Source organism: Eurosta solidaginis, chromosome 5 (assembly GCF_040869045.1).
Source record: "Eurosta solidaginis isolate ZX-2024a chromosome 5, ASM4086904v1, whole genome shotgun sequence".
NCBI classification, from domain to species: domain Eukaryota; kingdom Metazoa; phylum Arthropoda; class Insecta; order Diptera; family Tephritidae; genus Eurosta; species Eurosta solidaginis.
In genome coordinates, this window is record NC_090323.1 from 190,848,312 (window position 1) to 190,868,523 (window position 20,212).

At 35.7% G+C, this 20,212-nt stretch overlaps 2 protein-coding genes, 1 non-coding gene and 1 pseudogene across 5 annotated transcripts in view; 3 read left to right on the forward strand and 1 right to left on the reverse strand.

Moving 5' to 3' along the window:
- LOC137251963 (dnaJ homolog subfamily B member 13) overlaps positions 1–20,212 on the reverse strand; it is a 478,991-nt gene that overhangs the window by 277,174 nt on the left and 181,605 nt on the right. The window lies entirely within an intron of this gene.
- LOC137254355 (uncharacterized) lies at positions 1,482–8,486 on the forward strand (annotated as a pseudogene).
- Positions 4,722–4,803, forward strand: TRNAS-UGA (transfer RNA serine (anticodon UGA)). Its single transcript has one exon. It is a non-coding gene; the product is annotated as a tRNA-Ser (tRNA).
- Spindly (spindle apparatus coiled-coil protein 1 spindly) overlaps positions 5,289–20,212 on the forward strand; it is a 451,900-nt gene continuing 436,976 nt past the window's right edge. For both annotated transcript variants that reach the window (XM_067787040.1, XM_067787041.1), the window contains exon 1: positions 5,289–5,655. The gene's annotated coding sequence lies outside the window, so the exon portion shown is untranslated. The remainder of the gene's footprint in view (positions 5,656–20,212) is intronic.

The following is a 20,212-nucleotide window of genomic DNA, read 5'->3' on the forward strand; positions in this document are numbered from 1 at the left end:
TTAAGGGAGAAATTGCGAAAAATCTTTCTATCTGAACGATCGGTTGTATGGGATATATACTATATATAGCTCCGTTCAAAGTGATTTTTTCAGAAAATCTTCTATGATATATTGAAATATATATCACCGAGTTTCACGTTTATACTTTCTAAATTAAGGGAGAAATTGTGAAAAATCTTTCTATCTGAACGATCGGTTGTATGGGATATATACTATATATAGCTCCATTCAAAGTGATTTTTTCAGAAAAGCTTCTATGATATATTAAAATATATATCAACTTTTCATGTTTATATTTTCTAAATTAAGGGAGAAATGGCCAAAAATCTTTCTATCTGAACGATCGGTTGTATGGGATATAACTATATATAGCTCCGATCAAAGTGATTTTTTCAGGATATCTTCTATGATATATTAGAATATATATCACCGGGTTTCACGTTTATACTTTCTAAATTAAGGGAGAAATGGCCAAAAATCTTTCTATCTGAACGATCGGTTGTATGGGATATAACTATATATAGCTCCGATCAAAGTGATTTTTATAGGATATCTTCTATGATATATTAGAATATATATCACCGAGTTTCACGTTTATACTTTCTAAATTGCGGCAGGAATGACCAAAATCATCTTATCTGAACGATCGGTTGTATGGGAGATATATGTTATAGTGGTCCGATCCCACCGGATCCAACAAATGTCTAATATAATACAAAAATATATCCTTTTCCTTGAAATATGAAATAACTCCGTCCTCTTGGCAAATACTAGAAGCTTCCTAGGACTTAAGCCACTTGCTGTTTCTAGATCTGACAGCTATATCACTCCTAATAGCTGGAGTCTTAGCCTGGTAGCAGCGCAGGGCACGAGCACAGAACGTGCTCGATCGTTTCCTCCTCCAGGCCGCACTTCCTACATCTGCTATCACTGACCAAGCCTAATTTAAGGGCATGTGACGCCAGAAGGCAGTGCCCAGTCAGAATACCCGTCATGAGTCTACATTCCTTTCTTTTTAATGATAGAACTTTGTTAGTCTAAGGTTGTAAGACCCACACATAATTTTCAACACTTTACAGCCCCGCGCTTGAACCCACGCCTTTCCTGCTTTGTCGATCATGTGCACCTCTCGCCTTCGCTTAATCTCGCCCAGTCTAATTGGGACGTCTACGGAGAAAGCTTCAAGGAATGCGCCCTTTTTAGCTAGTTCATCCGCTTTTTCCTTCCCATCTATTCCCATATGCCCTGGGACCCAATATAGATGTATGCTTCTCCCTGTCCCGATTCTCTACAGGGACTGCTTACATTCTAACACGCATTTAGATACTGTGCTATGCGAGATTATTATCTTAATTGCTGCACGATTGCAACTTGGGATATTTTCTTCTAGGGTTTCTACTGCTTTGGTTACCGCTACTATTTTCGCTTGGAAAACGCTACAGTAATCCGGCAGCCTGTATAATCTGTTTATTTCCGGATCAATGGAAAGTGAAAACGCATTAAGGCTTTTAGACATTAGCATTGTGAGTAATATTGATTTTTCTACTGACGATTCGGTTGTTGCTCCAAATTTTAATATAAGTGATTGCACGTTGCCCAGCTCGGATTCAAAAAGCGAAGTTGTAAGTATTTTATTTCTAAACAAATTGATTGGCTGCGTATAACAAAAACTAAAATTTAGAAAAATTCGGAAAGTGTTGTAAACGAAGTGCTAACAAATAAAACCTCGCACAAGTTACGAAAACAATTAAGAAACCTCGGGGAAAGTTATACTTCAAAAGCTGGAAAACTTATTCCTACTCGTGTTGTGCGCCCGCTGGAAAAAGATGCGTTGATAGAATAACATACGGGGAACAGCAATTCATATACAAGCAGTATTGGCAGCAAGGCTCCTATGATTTACGTAAGGCATATGTTAGTGGCTTAATTGAAATTGAGGAAACGACTACTGTAAAAAGAGTTAAACACGATAAAAACCCTCGAAACAGAGCACATTCATACTATTATTTTTGAGAGGTTGAGGCTAACAGAATTTCAGTTTGTCAAAAAAGCTTAAGATTTACGTTATCTGAGACAGAACAATTTATAAAAACGATTGCAAAAGCAAAACTTGAAGGAGGCAGTGTAACTGCAGATTTGCGCGGAAATATACGTACTCTAGAAACCTTTCTGTGGCAAAATAACGCGAAATTGTAGATTTCATAAAAAGCTTTCCATTATATGAGTCGCATTATACTCGACGTGATAACTCTAAGCGCTACCTGCCGAGTGATTTGTCTGTAGCTGAAATGCATCGCCTCTATGGAGATAGATACAACAATTCCATATCCCTTTCAAAATTTGCTTAATTGTTTGGAACACTAAATCTAAAATTTAAAAACCCAAAGGTTGATATTTGCAACAAATGTGATTTGCTTCAATGTATAATATAAGTTGCCAAATCTGAAGAACTTGAATCTCTAAAACTAGAGCAAATGGAACATCTCAATCTAGCACAACAAGCTTATGATGCCAAGAAAATGATAAGGAAAAATCTCTAAATGATATTAAACTCAAAGTGTTTTGTGTTGATCTTCAGCAGTGCCTTCCTACACCTCTGTTGAGAACTTCACTCTCATTCTACAAAAGGCCATTATAGACGCTTCAGCGTATTCACTCATTTATTGCAATTAAATGCCAATGTAGATCATGTTGTTTTCTATATTGATTGCTGCACAGGTCAAAACAAAAATTCATTTATTGCAACTATGTTTGCGATTTTCGTGCAATTAGACAACAATGTAAGCATTATATATCATAAATTCATGATCCCTGGTCACACGTACATGGAGTGCGATAGTGACCATGCTGCGATAGAGAAAATGAAAAACAAATTTTCAATAAAAATCCATCATACCCGGGATTGGTTTTAATTTATAAGAACAGTCGGAGTAAAGAAAAAAATTTTGGTTAATGGAATGGATCAATCAAATATATTAGATTTTGTACATGCATCGAAAAATGTCTTTACATGGCGAAAAGTAGATGAAAGCGGTGATAAATTCAGCCGCCAGGACATTAAGTTGTTCAGATTTACTAAGAAATATGGTAAAATATATTTTAAAACATCTTTAAATGGAGAAGATCCTTTTAAATGCATAAATACAACAAAGCGAGGAATCAGTTGTGTTGAAATAAAAGACTTAACAAATTACTATGTCTCACCAATAAAAATTAACACAAAAAAAAAAAAGGATCTCATAGATAAGCTTCCGCTAGTGGATGAAGTTTATAGAGAGTTTTACATGAACTTCACATCAGAAGATATGTTAGATTGCCATCCGGATCTAACCGAATATGAGGTTAATGCGGATAATTATTTACAAACTTATGGAAAGACTTGAATATTACTTTTTTAATTATACAACTATGAATTCTTGTTTGTTTTAAATAAAAAAAAATAAAAAAAACAAGAACTGAAACTATATTTTTTTATCATAATAGCTTTTGTTAAAAAATTATTAAAAATACAAACTTCCTATCTCTATTTACTTACTCGTTCTAATTTTACCAAAAATCTTATGTCCACTTGTACATTTTCAAACGCTACTATCTCTTTTGTAACAAAATCTTAAGTCTAATTAAGGCGTCCTTTTTCTTTTGATTTCGTTTTACAAAACACCTTAACTGCAAAACAATGAAAAAACAACATTTCCAAAGGATATTTTTTTAAAAGATAGTTGATTTTGTCTGTAAAAATAGTGAGACTTCTTCCTGGGTTAAAAATATTTTTAAAACTCTAACAGAATAAATTTTAAACACAATCTTTAATATCTCCAAACAGATATATATACCATGTAACTTGCAATTTTAAGTTTGTTAAATAGATCCGAATGAATTTTGTTGTTTTTATACTTCAGACTTTTATTTGTTAAAATTTCACCTCCGTCAGGCCTTGAGTTGGAAAAATTATGGCAAACCTACCCTGCAAAAATCGTTGGACCATGTGGTCCACTGGAGTACTTACCATTATACTCCACTGTAATGCAGCAATGGACCAACTCATGTTTCTACACGAACACATTGTAAGCCGATCATTGCTCGTTTTTAACGATTGTAATCACTACACGATGTTTATTGGACTGTGGGTACTCCATGGATTACTCTGATGTAATGCGAAGCTGGAGTATATGGTCCAGTCCTAGGACATCGCAATGTTAATTGGACCATATTTTTTGTATGAATTGTGGTTAATTTTGGAGTACTCGGTTGGTCCATAGCGAGTACTCCATACATGCATGCATGGAGTACTCGCGATTTTTGCAGGGTACCTATTAATACAATTTAATAGTTTATTAGTTGTAACACAATAAAATGTGTATACATTCAAACATATGAACAGGTTACATACCTACATTAATTGGCAAATCTATTTTTTAAGCACATACAAAAAAATTCGTATTAACATACTTATCTACATACCTATTACATAACTAAATATAACAGCACATCGAAATATAGCAACAGCGCCACATACTAACAACAAACACATATCTACGTACATACATTAACTTATCTTGCCAACAATTCTTCTGCTAAACCAAAACAACAAACTCATTTTGTCTTTGTCCCTCTCATATGCTATCTTACTTAGTTTTTCTCTCTATTTGTCTCGCAGACTATTGCTCTCTCGATTAATGTTGCTTTGCTTTTATGCCCATTTTGCCAATATTAATTTAGTAGCTGCGGTGTCCGAGTGGTTAAGGAGATGGACTTGAAATCCATTGGGTTCTGCCCGCACAGGTTCGAGTCCTGTCCGCAGCGTAATATTTTCAAAATTGATTTTTTTATTAAAAATGTGAATTATATTAGTTTTCTAAAAATATTTTTCCTTTTGGGATAGTGTTTTTCAGGCATGCTTAACCAACGAACCGATATCATTTCGTTACGATAATCAACGTTAATAAACGAAACGAAGTCATTCTATATACAACATTCACGTTTTAATTTGAAAGCCATTACTTTGAGAACGGCTTAACCACGAATACATACATACATACAAGTTATGTATGTTTATGTTCATTCTCACTCTCACCATAAACTAATTACCTAACTCAAGCTCCTCATTATGCACTCAATATGTATTCATAAGTACTCTCGATTTACTTCCAAAACATTTTATCTATTTGACCGAATGCTTAGCGGTCTCATTAAAGAGGCTATAAAGAGATCATAAGTAAAACTCTAAGTTAGTTAATATTCATAGTCAGTATTCATATAGCACACCATCGTTTCATGGTCATTGTTGTGTTAATGGTTAAATGTGAAAAATATAAGTTTAAATAAAAGTTAAATAATTAAAAAGTTATACAAGAAATATATAACAAAACCTTAAATCTTCTATTTATCGATTCGTTCGCGTGCACCCCTCTAAACCCCGTGAACGTATCTTACATACTTATAGTGACTTACTTACATCATTCTTCGCAGGCACTAGCCACTGAGGATGCCTATACAAGTTTGATGTGGATTACTTTTAGGATCAGGGTTACAATAGGTATTCTAAATTAAAAGAGATATACCAATATGAAGTGTGCTTAAGTTGTGGAGGAACCACTTTTTCTCATTGTCCTAAGAATCGAATATATATGTGGATCCTACGATGGTAATAGTAAGGTAACCCGATCTGGATGAATGTACTGTATAACATTTTAATATTTAAACATAGTAGCTTGGTAAAACAAGAACGTGGAAATATTATGGACGAGGGTTGCGGCAGTGGCGTAGTTACCTTGGGTGGCACCCAGTGCCGAAGTTGGTGGTGTCACCCCATCGAAAGTAAAAAGCGATAAATTGTATATGATCATTTATTATTTATAATATTGAAGAAATAACAAAACACCATAATAACTAAGACAGAAAAGGAATTGTTTACAATTGCTTTGACAGCTGCAAACTCAGCAATTACTTCATCGAAATTTATATTTTGTATTGCCTCGTGTTCGATGGCTAATATACCAAGATTGCTAAGTCGCGATTGGGTCATTGTTGCCCGCAAATAGTTTTTTATTAATGTTAATTTACTGAAACTTCGCTCATATGAAGCTGCGGACACGCAAACCGACATGAACAATTCATAAGATGAGGAAGAGATTCTCTAAAATCCCATTCTTATTCTTGATGGAAAGTTAATGAATTCATTCTGTATATATGGTAACAAATATGATACTTTTGAAGTTTTATCTTCCCCTAATTTCATCATGTGTTCTTTCAACACTAAATAATACTTTGACAATAGTTTTGCTAATTCCAAAAAATTGCCTTTATTTTTAGAGTCTTGTCCTTCATCATGTCCACGAAACGCCAAGTTTTGTATAGCCAGAAATAAAGTTATATCCAGTAATCTTGTCAAAAGATGCTTCCACTTCTGCTTTTCTACATCCATCAATTGCAAAGCTGCATCATCTGTTGTTTTATTCAATTTTAGTCTCATTCCTAAAGTTTTCTATTTCTAAAGATTTTCTAGATGTTCATTTGAACATTCGTGGTCAGCTACTTTCGGATTTAATTTCCACCACTTTTGAAATCCAGTCGTAAATGTTCCCGCATTGGTATTATTGGCCACAGCAAATAAACGATAGCAGAAACAATACAGGTTATTAGAGCTGATGGAATAAACCATCCATTACCGTAGAATTTTTTCACCATTAGGCATAATTTTATAAAACCAATCTTTTGAGAGATCACGAGCGTCACCTTTTATTTTGGTTCCGTGTCTAGAAACAGTAGCAAATGTTCCTTCTTTGTTTTGGAAATATTCACTTCCATTTTTAATTATTTCAATGCGAACATTGTAAGGAACAGGAATACTCCATTCAGACACATCATTTAGTTGAGGAAATTGTTCATTGATAGCAATAATAGTACTGCTACTATTATTTTCAACATCTTCTTCGTTTGTGCTAATTAATTCTATACTGTCGGTGTTGCTTCCTGAAGATGAGCTGATATTATCTAAATCATCTCTTGCATTTGTATCAAAGTGAAAATGAATTTCTTTTGATGAACTTTGGCTGCCATCAGTTTTTGTAACATACTTAAAAATCGATCCAGACATACTTTGAGCTACATCTAATCTAGCATGTTTGGCTTTCCTTTGCTGAAATCCATTTTTTCATTTGGATATATGCACTCCCCGGGGCATTTTTGACTTGATGTTTGTTTCTTACACTAAAACAAAAAGCCAGTTGTTATGATCTATAATGTGAGAGTATTTTCTCATAAAGTTAACTAATATGAAATTCAATTATAAAATTACATACATATCTTGCCTGTAAAATATTCAGCGTCAGAGTCTTGCGGGAGTCCCCGAATTATACATAGAGCTGAGCTAGTGCTAGTTTTTTTGTGCTAGAAATTTTTGTGCTAGCGATTTTTTTTGTTTGTACATTGTTCTTAAAGTTGAGATACCGGGTGGGTGTCACCTCAAAAAAGGTGACACCCGGTGCGGACCGCCCCCGCCGCCCTGGGTTGCGGTCTTATGCTTAAACGAATATCGATGGGAACTTTTGAGTGCAATGCTTTGATAGATACAGGATCCAGCTTGTGTTTACTCAGGGAAGATGTTCTAAGGAAGATAAGTTTAGGTGAAAATTTAACAAAAGAAAAACATATTTTACATGGTTTATGTCATAGTGAGTTGACTATTATTGGATTTGAATTAATGAATATTTTGATTGACAATTTAGAGATAATGTTGAAGTTTTATATGGTAGATGAAGATGCAATTGATTATCAATTCATTATAGGAAATACAATTTTTGAGTTTTTAGACGTGAAAATTACTAAGAGCGGTGTTGAATATTTTAAGAATTTCAACATGAAAGGCATGAAAACTATAAAGAACAAAAATTTATAGAAAAGGACTGCGATGAATTACTTAATGAACTCAGCTGTCTTTGCGCGGATTATAAAGCTGAGACAACACCTAGTGATGAGGTAGATCTTTTTCAACTTAATGTTGTACAATCATGTGAAGCAGGGGCGTTGCGACGGGTTTTGGTTTTTTTGGTTTGGGTTTTGGGCGTTTAAACCTGCCCCTTGCCTCAGGATCATATGATTTTTTAGGTCGTTACAATTTAAATATTTGATATTTTTATGTCTATGTTAATAAATTTCTTTATAATTCTGCTACGTATTTACTTTGTTGGTGATATTATATTTTTAATATGCAAGCATATGTATGTACGAAGTGAACACTTATATTTTAGTTATATTCTGTTTCATAATAATTCTGCAATTTATTAAATATCCAAATGTACATGTTAACTTTTATTATAATTTCATAAAGAAGTTTCCTTATAAATTTGCCTAACGACCATGTACATACATATCAGAGAACTGCAGAAATCGAACACAACAATGTTCGATTACATTCGGCAACATGATCGTGTTCAATGATCCAACTTGCTTAAACGAACATAATCGACATTGATTTAATATCAACCAACTTATTGCATGCGGTGAATATAATCAATTCAGGCGTTTGCTCGTTTGCCTCAACCGCGATTACATTCATCGGAATGAAAAGGCAAATATGTAAACTCCATGCGTTTGAATATTTCTTTGATTCTTCTGCCCTTACGTCACGACGACAAGCTACATATAAACATTGCTTACGGTTCTGTTTGTTTGCCGAACTAAACGATACTAATTCTCGTGCCTTGCTTTTATTCTCCACATTTAAATAATGTTAAATTTACAGCATTTTTTCGAAGTATACATTTCCTACTTTGAAACATAATGCAAATTTGACATTATTTTCCATGTGGAAAACACATTATTATAATGTAATCTCTACCTTTTTTTATACCAAGAACACATTTCAAAAATGTTAAATTCAAATTATTTGGTAAATGAAATAATAATGTGTTTTTCACATTTTAAAATGTAAACAACACATAAGTGCTTTTTCCGTGTAGATATGACTTTTTTAAATCAAATTTTTTTCTATTCGATCAGTTTTTTTCTTTTGAATTTTATATACGTATACGTTAGATCTCATGCATAGGCTCAAAAAGCATGAATTCTACTTATTCCTGAAGGAGGTACTTCGGTTTTTTTTTATCAATTTATCTATGATTAATATTGCAGGAATGCGATCCTGTGGCTTTTCCTAATGTTCACATGTTGTTGAAAATCTTGTGTACGCTTGCAGTAACAACGGCAACGAACGAGAGATCTTTTTCAACTCTTAGGCTGATTAAAAACTATTTGAGAAACACTATTTGAGAAACATCGTGATCAAATTGTTACCGTTGATGAAGTTTTAGATGAAATGGCAAAGAAAAGCCGACGCATGCGCTTGAGTTTTTAATGTAACCTTTTTCATATTATATTCTAAATACACGTACTTTAATGTTAAAGCTAAAGACATTTTTTTTTTTAATTTATTTAACTGAAAAAAAAAATTTTTTTTATGAGATGGGTTTTTCCACGTACCAATGGAAAAAGAGTCAATGAAATATACTTCCTTTGTAACCCATAGCGTCATTTAAGGATCATTCCATTAAAACATGTTTCAGGTGGTTATTGTACCATACCGTTTTAAAAACTTAAGTGTATTCTTCATACTTTGGATCATTGCGGTTTTATTTGCGGACTATTTCGCTATCGCGTGATATAATTTCGGGATCTTTTCGGGACTGTTTCATGATCATATTGCAGGTTATTGCAATTTGTATTACATATATGCAACAAGTTAGTGAAACAAACCGATACCAAAAAATCGACAACTCATCAAATTCATGCATATCTAGACTGTGATGTGATTTTACAAGCCAACGTCAATTGAACAAACATATCCCGCAATCTAGTAGAGCTTCTAAGCGCTGTCACAACTTTGTAAAAAAAAGACCCCCATTCACCCCAATTATAAGCTGCTACAAATTCTCACCACAAATGATTTTGACAATATTTTACCTAAAAGCTTTAAATCGCGTGTGAAATGAAGCATGCAAGTTAAAACTACGCTCGAAGGGTTACAAACAGATTTTAAATATCCTTTCACATATGATAATTTTAGCCGCAAATCATATCTTACAACAGAAACGTCTGCTCGAGAGGACATTTGTTAGTGCGAAAAAGAGGACAGAATTTGAACTAAAAAACAAGGAAAATGGAGACTAAATAAGAAAAAAAAAATTGGAATAAAAATTTGCGAAAGTTTTGGTAATGACAACTCGCAAGGAAACAAAACAATCGTAAATATTCATAAAATTGTACGCAAAATTCATTTAAAACGACAATGAGCACAAAATCATAGAAAAGGGGGTTTCAGCCAGCACGAGCTGCCGTGTCAATAGATGCTGGTAATCAGAGCTCACAGATAACTCATGAATAATTGAAAAGGTCACATATAAGAGTTATTTAAGAAGAGATGCATTGTGGCCAACAAAAAACTGTTAACATTTTTTAAATTGTTTTTTTTTTTTCAGTTTCTCTTAGTGAGAAACCTTTATTAATCCAAACGAGCCTGACCCCTGCGCATCTTGCGCAACCAATATAAAAGTACCTTATCAAATATCAACAGAAATCAGCTGTTCTATTAATTTACAGCTTGCGCTGCGATTATAGCGATAATAGCAACTGCCGTCAATCAATTAAAACTTACTGCTTGCGCTGCTATCTAGCGTACAATAACAACTGCCGGTAATGCAGGGCAAATATTCACAATAGTACCATAGTACAAATAGATTTATTTGTGTGCTCACGATCGTTTATTTTTAACAAATTATTTTAATAAAGTATAGCTAAACAAAAGCACTACGACCAAAATTGCCCATAGCTCGCTAATAGCCGGAATCTCCATCTTTACAACCAAAACTTTATTTATAGACTTGGATTCCAAATAAGAGCGAAAAAAGGACCCGTACTTAAAAACGGCAATTATAAGTAATATATATGATTTTATTTTCTCTTAATAAAGAAGATATATCAAAGAGGAATAGAAAGTCAATTTTTGAGAAAAAAGCAAACGACTCGAACACTTTTCTTACATCCTAAATGAAGTATGTCAGCAACACTGATAATAAAAACAAATATAAGTCATAAAATGAGCTTAAAAAGTTTGACGAGCAGTAGCTTTGGCTTAAACGTTGTCCAGCTCGCATTTGCATGCTGTATTTCTCTCCTTCAGTTGCAATCTCTTAGCGAATTGCTTCCAACTCTCACTCTTTCCCCCCTACTCACGATTTTTTTTCCTACTATTCCGTCTCTCCCCTCTTCCTCTTCGTGCGGAGTCCTGCCTCACTGTTGATAGTTTTTTTTTACTTCGCCTTCCCTATTTACCTTTTGCGTCTCTATATCTTCCATATACTCAGCTGGCCTCTGCCATTTCATCGATTTATCTCTCTTTTTCCACTTCTCACCCCTTCTCTCCCCCTTGCCAAGATATTACCTTAGCCAAGTATGTACCAAGTTTCAAGCAAATCCTACACATTCTATTTTTTTGAAGAGTTCGGGGCCTTGTGCATATCCCCGAAAAAATAATATTAAAATATTCAAATATTTAAATATTCATCATGAAACGGACTGGAAATTACCCTTATTTTGGGGATCCCGAAAGAATTTTATCTTACATATTAACCTAGGCTACTCGCTGATATGTTGCCGTACTGAATTGGTTCGAATTCCCCCATGCCATTATGAACTGTACTTAGGTCGACTTTTTGTTCAAGAATTTGCAGATTCTGGCCGCACATAAAGGTGTGTTTGACAGCACCTTCATCTGTGTTGTAGAAATTTTGATTGCCGCGTCAAAAAAGACATGTTTTTAACAGCAGTGCAGTCTCTTGGCAGTGGTCGGCATCTTATTCTTGAGGCAATTCAAATTCGAGTACTAATCAATTCAAAGTGAAGGCCAAGTCAAGTCAAAGATAAGCCAAAGGCGAGTAAATTACAAGTCAAAGTTAAGTCAAGGAAAAGTCAAGTCAAAGATAAGTTAAAGTCAAGTCAAAGACAAACCAAAGTCAAGCCAAAGGCAAGCCAAGGTCGAGCAAAAGTTAAGTCAAGTGAAAGTTAATGCAAAGTCAAGTCAAAGTTAGGTCAGAGAGCCGAGTGAAAGTTAAATTAAAGACAAGTCATAGTCAAGTCAAACTTAAGTCAATGTTAAGTCAAAGTCCTTTCAATTTAAGTTAAAGTGCGGTCAAAGTCAAGTCAACGTCAATGCAAAGTCAAAGCAAAGTCAACTAAAAGTCAAGACATAATCAAGTCAATGTCAAGTAAAAGTTATGTCACAATTAAGTAAAAGTCAAGTCAAAGTTGAGTCAAGGCAAACGTAAGTCAAAGTTCCTCACAAGATAACCCACACTCAAAAACACAGATGCCTCGAGTATAGCACAGTACCAGTTCCAGTTTTTAATTTTTGAGCCATCTCTCTAAGTCCTCCTCCCATTCCATCCTCGAAGGATACCTGATCTTTAGTACGTGAAAGTCAACAACTGCCGCAATATAGGCCGTGTCGGATGTTGGTCCGTTTTGATACCGTATAGTTGACAATTGCGGTCGGCTGATTTCTACACTTTTGCACAAACAGAGGCATCAAGTGAAAAATGACGTTTTATTCTTATTGAAAATTCAAGAAATGTCCTGGAGTGCAAGAAAGCATTGGAAAACTTCGGTTAGCCCGGACCATACATACATATATACTGGGTTCCCGGTCATAAAGGAATAGAAGATAACGAAAAGGCCGATGAGTTGGCAAAGGAAGGTGCATTCGCTGATTTGACGGTAGACGCCGCAATTCGTATGGGTAAAATGAAAAGGAGACAGGAGTTACATATGATCCATCAAGCAGGACAGGCGTGTACAGAAGCGCTGGCTGCAAAAGTTTTAGGATCATGTGCGAATCCTACCATATTAGATTCACAAAGTTCCTCATATATCTGAAGACAGAAGACTTAAGGCTCGCGAGGGCATACTTACAGGACACTGTCTTCTGGCGTCACATGCTTATGATGAGTTAGGCCTCGTCAGTAACAGCAAATGTAAGTAGTGCGAGCTGCAGAAAGACACGTTTGAGCACCTTATGTATTCAAAGCTCCAGTTATTAGGGGCAGCAGAGTTGCCAGATCTCGAGACAGCAATTAAACTAGGTCCTAGAAAATTTCTAGTATTTGCCAAGAGGATGGATTTATTGTATAACATAAGTCCTGGCATCTGATTGGGTTTTTCCGTTTGGTCGTCAAACAAGTTTTGGTAACACTAAGGACACATTCAATCTATGAAAGGTGTTTATTGACCAGCCAGTTCAATTTGAGGAAAGGACTTTTGTTTTCTAGTGAACAGGTCAAACTTTGTTTTTGTGGTGTTCAATGTTGTAAAGTGCCGTTCCCATGAGTTCATTAGTCGTTGGAAGGAATTTACCTGTGATTAGTATTACTGAGTATTATCTAGTTCATTCTGCTCTGAAGGACTCCAAGATTTCGTTGACTACTAGTATCTGTAGGAGGAGCAACTGCATGCTTCCCTGAGGGAATCCCAGTTTTGTATTTCTAAATACCACGCCCGCGTTTAAAGTGTTTTTTGACGGAAATGATTACGGTACTAGCACCATGTGGTACTAATCCAACTGCCAATGACCTTGCGATCTTGCAATCTGTGGATTTTAGTCGCCTCTTACGACGGGCATGCCTCCCGCTAGAATATTCTAACCCCCTTAACCCGCTTGAGCAGCAGATGGTCTCAGTTTAAGAAGAGCTTCAAATATGTCTTACTTCTACGCCTCTTAGAACTTTCACAAGTGCATCTGGAGTAGGAAATGAAACGAAGAAAATCATTCAAATTAGGATTCCCATTAAGTCGGCATATACGGCGGACATTATTTTTATAAATTAATATAAAAGGAGATTTATACTAGAGGTTTATTTATTTCTCCTATTGAATAACTATTATTTGGCGTAAAAATAAATAAATATCTTTGAGAAAGCTTTAATTTTTAACACTAAGCTTGTTGTAACTGAGCAATCTTTATTTTTTAAGTGAAAGACTCGGTCATTAAGTGTAAAGTTTTACATGAGTACCTGGTCTAACCCGGGTACATCCAAGCATACATGTCCAGCCCAAACTCGCTACCTTGGTTCCAATCGATGATGTGAGTGGAGACACCATCACCTTTGTGGTGTTGGAGGCCTATCTAACACCTTTTCCATTCTAAGGGTCGTGGCACCCTGTTGCAATGCAACTCCACATTCGAGCTGACAAACTCCTACCGCATTCGGATATCAACCACAGCCATCACGATGCTCCCAAAAGGGGCCTACCTCAAATGTGCAGAAACGGAGCAAGCTCCGCAGGCTATCTGCTTCCCGTGGTACCCCTTTAAATTCTTGGCATGACTTTCTTAGCCGAAGCTACTACCGGCTGAGTATCCACCTACTCGGTCAGTAAGATATCTCCATTTACTAAAAATCATTGATAAATTGAAACCTTATTTTTGGTTAACTATTATTTTGGAGCTCTGTTTGTAGTACTTATCACTCATACTACCGTTAACTAGCGAAACACACTTCCTTTGGCGGCAAGTGGAGCGTACAGAGCCGCGAAAAATTACTTGAAACGGAACAGCAAAAGTTCGCACAGTTAGCGTGTCCTTATGCCAAGGGTCGTCAAGCGTAGACATTTGCATAATCAAATAATAAAAATTTGCATAATTTGGATTTTTATTATTGTTGTAGTTTTGCTTTGCGGAAGCATTACTTGTATTGCATATTTTTGTTGTAATTTTTTTTTTCGTCTTTGCTTTAAAAAGGCCAAAGACATAACAATCTTCCAAGTTCTATGCAAAATAGTTATTGCTTCTTGTGGTGGGCTTGCAACAAAAATAGTGTCAATATTTATTGAGAAACCTGTTCGTTATCGATGAATTCTATTTGCAAGTTTTAACAATAAAAAAATATTTATGATTACTCACTAAAATTTAGTCTAATTGGAAGTTAACATAAATTTGTGAGTCACATTTTGATTTGTAGTCTAAAAGTCATGGATAAGGAGGGAACAAATCGTTAAGTCAAATGCATTGGTATAGTTGTAAGTGACGCTTCAATTCATACCAAAAGCTCTGCGTTCGATTGTCGCATCTTTACAGTGGTCGGCATGTTATTCTTAGGGCAAGTGTGGCTCTCGTCTTAGAGCACCGAAAATTAAGGGACACCGAGCGAAACGAGAAAATGCAGCGGGTTAGTGGGCTTATAATATACCGAGGCGACTAAAATACCAAATTGATTCAAGGGGTTTCCAGCGAGATATATAGCTTATTGTAGAATATTGCACAATATAATATCACAAACCTTTATCTATGTAAACCACCTTAATAATCTATTATTATCTTCTATTACCACCTTTACTTTATACATACATACATAATACATTCATGTTATCATATATATACTAAATAAAGATGATTCATTCTTTTTTCTACCTTTGTGTTATAAGTAGAGCTTACGATTTCTCGAACTTGTTCGAGAAGAGATTTCTCGCGAGTCGCGCCTTCTCGCAAGATTCTCGAATCTCGAATTATTCGTAAGACTCGCGAGCTTCTCGATATTCAACTTAATCGATTCATTAGCTGTTTTATATAGAGCTTACGACTTCTTATGAAGCAAAAGCCAAAATGTCCGCAAAACCACAAGTAAAAAACCCCGAAATTTATGGAATATTGTCAATGCAGCGACTGAATTTAAAGTCGAGAATCTCGCGAGCCTTACGAGTAATTCGAGATTCGAGAATCTCGCGAGAAGCCGTGTTCTTGATGTCTAGTTGAAAAATAAAATATAGCGAACAAAATTATATGTATAATGAATATGTTTTGTGTTAAATGTCATTGAAGCAATATAATCAACAAAAAAGTCACAAGTAAAAAAAAAAACCAAGTGTATAAATACTGTCCATACAGCGATTAAGAAAGAATGTCGAGAAGCTCGCGAGATTTACGAGTACTTCGAGACACGAGAATCTCGCGAGAAGTCGAGTTCTCGATTTCTCGGGTCTCGAAAATCTCGCTTGTGTTCGAGAAGAAATCGTAAGCTTTAGTTTTAAGCATCGTCTTTCATTTTTGCTGCAAAGACATTATACTTATCCAACCCAATTGTCAACCTCACCTTCCCGTGGCGAATCCTTGGATCTAGAGGGTGGGAGGGCGGTATGGCCTAGAAGGTTTCATGTAGTCATACCAAATCGTTCCCGAGATGGTCGGGATAGTACCTTAATTGTTCTTGTTACCGGTACGTACTGGATCTGCATCCGGCAAAGAACCATAAACATCGATAAAACTCCTCAAGGCCGTCGGGGAGTGTCCTTAGCGCTACTACAACAACAACAACAACATGAGAAACGTATAGAACTTAATTTTTTTTTGCGAAGTGGTTCTAATTAGTGCTGGTTCCCATATTATCGAAGTCTTTCACAATTCTCGAGAACCGTTTTATTCAAAAGAACACGTGTCGGCTCACAACCGTATTTACACAGAGTTATTAAAATAAATAATGCCAGTCGCGCTAACCTCCGAAGAGATTTAAAGCAGAGCTTCTCTACCAATTCGCGTCGTGAGATTTGGCGGAACGGGACCTACATGTATCATGCCGACTCCGAACGCCATCTGCAAGGCAGATGAATTTTCACTAGGAAGCTTTTCATGGCAGAAATACAATCGGAGTGTTTGCCAAATCACTACCGAAGAGTGAGCCCGCTTAGAAACACTTTTGTTAATTGAAAACACTTTTCTCTAAATTTTCGTTGTTGCTTTGGCTGGAAGTTGAACCCACACGCGGAGCAGATATTATTAGAGATTCGACTATTACTTATCTAGAACTACGCCCGGCTTACGTGTCCTGCATACTGACCTCACATGTCACAGACAATCTTTTCAATGTGGAACCAACGCCTCTAGATGCAAGTTTCTAAGGACTCCCGTTAGTTGTATTTGAAGTGAATGATTTGAAAAAGTTAAATTTGATTTTAAAAAAGTTTCATTCGCTTTACAAAAAATTTTTTTTTTTTTGATTTGAAAAAGTTTCATTGGGAATTAAAAAAGTTCTTATTGGTGCAGAGTTTTTCAGTTTTTCTTGGAAAGCTTGTTTTAACATTAGTTTATGTTTTGAGGATAATTGACTAAGAATATTTCCTTATGTCCTTACTGAGTTAGAGAAATCTCTTGGGTCCCCTGTGTCTATGTGCGGTATAGAGCGTCTAAAGCCATTGTGGAGTAGGTGTGAGAAGCTTCAGAAGCGCGAGCTCTTTAGTGAGAAACTTTTTCTGCAGGCTATTAGGATTGAAGTTCTTCCGGAAAGCTACCCAACAATACTCTCTAGCATCTTGTTTGACTTGGGGTCCAATTTCTTAACCAACATCTCCGTTACTTAGTACTTTTGGCATCTATATTACCCAACTCTATTACAAATAATTCAAAGATCTTAAATTACTTTTAAGCTGTAGAGACATTTGAAGTTCATATTGACGTCCGACAGTAAACATCTATCGTCATCAAATATTATACCTTTTCGATCCACTTTTTTATCCTCCTTTTTGAGGAAATATCATTTCCCACTCTAAGACATACCTTTAGCATTTGAGCCACACTTTAGAATTCATTAGAAGCAATTTAGACTACCACAATAAAGGGACGTGGCCAACCTTTTCAACTGAAAGATGGCAGACCGCCCTAGCGGGTTAGGGGTCTTAGAATATACCCGCGGCAGGTATGCCTGTCGTAAGAGGCGACTAAAATACCAAATTGATTCGAGGTGTTGCCAGCGCAAAATATAACTTCTCCAACCGAATTGTTAACCTCACCTACGCGTGGCGAATTCTGTGACTTTAACAGGCGGGGCTCTGGAGACCGCAAGTTACTCATGGATTTAGGGGTGGGAGAGCGGTGGTCATACTAAATCTTTCCCGAGATAGTCGGGCTGGTGCCTTAACGGTGTTTGTTACCGGAACGTACCGGATCTGCATCCAGCATAGGACCATCAACATAGATAACACTTCCCAAGGCCTTTGTGGAGTATTCTTATCGCTACAATAACAACAACAACAACAGCGATCATCTCGTAAATCATTTTCAGACTTTTTCGGGACCAATTTGGAACAATTTCAGGATCACTTCGGAGAAGTTGACCCGAAATAGTCTCAAAGGGATCCTGAAATAATTCTGTGACTCTCTGAAATAGTCTCAGATCCAGAAGTTGTCCCATTGATACCCATAAAAATACCGAACTAACCATAGAATTGCCCCAAAATTGCATCGAAATAATACTTAACGATATATAAAATAATCCTTAAGTAAGTGATTACTTAACAGCTCGAAAATGGTTTCTAAATAGTCGAGAAACCATCCTTGAATAATTTAGAAGTTGGAATTATTCCAAATTGGACCCGAAATGATTCCTAAAATCGTCTTGAGGTAATCCTGAAATCGCCTCAAAATTGAAATCGCCGAAATAGTTCCGAAATGATCCTTAAATAATCCAGAACTAATTCTGACATTGTTCCAAATTGCTACCAAAATCCTAAAATCGACTCAAAAATGCATCGAACGAATTTCGAAACAATCCTTAAAATAATCCCGAAATGTTCATAAAGTCATCCCGAAATGCTAACGAAAAAGTCCCGACGTAGTCCCAAAAGGGCAGTCCTTAAAAATTGATCGAAGTCCGTAATTCCTCACCATGGATAAAGGTTTCACATAGTTCCATCCCCACCTTTACTGAACAACAAGATGTGTCCACTTTTAATTGAATGATCTGGTATGTCTTCTTCCTACAGTTAGAAGAAAACTTGATGTACCAGTTCTATTATACATTGAACTCTTTGTTTTTTTTTTTTGTATGTAAATTATGATGACCCCAATATTTGGTCCAGTGACAGCAAATACGCACATGTCACTTATCATTTTGGCGGCGAAAAAGTTTCAAAAAAATCTCCATTACGAAATTATGAACATTAAAATGAAGAATGACCACTTAACAAAATTAACAATCTGTACAATTCATATGTGTGTACATACGTGTGCATGCAGTTTACTACATATCTCATATCAACCCCATCTCCCAATCTGAATATCCACATAAACATTACGACCACCACCATTAACAGCTTCGAGGACATCAGCGATATCACTGCATTAACATATGAGTTGTTTGGCGCATTGGTTTATGTAGAGAAATACAAAAACAACTATTATGTTTGCGAATATGCAGGGGCATAGTCAGGTTTCCATCATTCGAAGGGCAGGTCTTATGTAAACGGAAAAAGTGATCCTCAATGGCATAATATTTAACTTTGTGTAGGTAAGCTAAATATTGGAACACACTGATCAGCTATCGGGGGATTGTTTTTCATATTGTTATGTCACCCAATTCTGAATTATTATACTCAGCGTGCTTTGCACACAGAGTATATTAACTTTGATTGGATAACGGTTGGTTGTACAGGTATAAAGGAATCCAGATAGATATAGACTTCCATATATCAAAATCATCAGTATCGAAAAAAAATTTGATTGAGTCATGTCCGTCCGTCCGTCCGTTAGCACGATAACTTGAGTAAGTATTGAGATATCTTCACCAAATTTGGTACACTAGCTTATCTGGACCCAGAATGGATTGGTATTGAAAATGAGGGAAATCGGATGATAACCACGCCCACTTTCTATATATATAAAATTTTGGAAAACACAAAAAACCTGATAATTTAGTAAATAATACACCTAAAATGTTGAAATTTGACATGTGGACTGGTATTAGGACTCTTGATACAAATTTGGAAACATTTTTCCAAATGGGTGTGGCAACGCCCACTTATGATAAAATCAATTTTACAAATATTATTAATCATAAATCAAAAATCGTTAAACCTATCGTAACAAAATTCGGCAGAGAGGTTGCCCTTACTATAGGGAATGCTTTGAAGAAAAATTAACGAAATCTATTAAGGACCACCCCCACTTTTATATAAAAGATTTTAAAAAGGGTCGTGGACGAATAAAATAGGCTATATCTTTGCAAGAAAGAGCTTTATAGGGGGTATTTCATTTCCCAAGTGGATTTATAACAATAAATAGGAAAAACTTCAAATTTAAAAAATGGGCGTGGCACCGCCCCTTTTATGACTAAGCAATTTTCTATGTTTCGGGAGCCATAACTGGAAGAAAAATTAACGGATCGTAATAAAATTGGGT